Source organism: Morone saxatilis, unplaced genomic scaffold (genome assembly GCF_004916995.1).
Source record: "Morone saxatilis isolate NCDOM2014 unplaced genomic scaffold, NCSU_SB_2.0 Contig5, whole genome shotgun sequence".
Classification (NCBI taxonomy): Eukaryota; Metazoa; Chordata; class Actinopteri; family Moronidae; genus Morone; species Morone saxatilis.
Window position 1 is genome coordinate 25,594,712 of NW_023340095.1, and position 857 is coordinate 25,595,568.

Below are 857 nucleotides of genomic sequence, written 5' to 3' on the forward strand. Positions count from 1 at the left end.
AAGATTTAATAAAGATTTATTTAAAAAAAAAGAGTTTGATGGCGCACTTTTGAATACAAATCTTTATTTATAAAGATACGACCATTTTACACTGCGGTACAGAGGGAAAAATTAAATGAGCATATTATGTATACTGTCATATCACATCAGTAAGAAAATGTTTACAACATGAATTGTTTGGAGTTCACATTGTGGGACATAAATTGTTGTTGTTGTTGTTGTTGTTTTTTTAACAAACTTTATTGTCAACAACATTATGACATTACAACATAAACAATAGTACAGTAAGGACAGTACTTCCGGGTGATAGGTCCTCCGTTATCCAATGGGACAGGTGGTCACGGCGTCTTTCAGCCGTAGCCCCTAGCAACCTGACGTCATTGAAACGTCTGTCTGGCCATAAAATCTTCCTAATAACTATCCAATAGGACGCTCACATGGTCCATTAGAGCCGTGGTCGGGTTAATACAGGAGTGAATGGGCTGCTGGAGCACCCGCTCTGAACGTCACATATCGCCGGGGACGGCTTAACATTGTAGTGAACTGAACCCCCTCTCCGTCAGTGACTGACGCTGAAGGGCCCCATTTTCCGTCAGTGACTGACACTGAAGGGCCCTTACCGACAGTCGCTATCTGATGTTCTAGGAGTGAGACTGTGTTGTCTGAGCTGTCCTCTAGTTTGGACTTTGCTGGATGAGATTTTTTATGGCCCTGCAGATGTACCCAGTATGCCAACATGAGCTTGGTCCTTCTTATTCTCAACGGTTCTTGTCTGTCTCTCTGTCTATCTGTCTGTCTGTCTGTCTGTCTCTCTGTCTGTCTATCTGTCTGTCTGTCTGTCTGTCTGTCTATCTGTC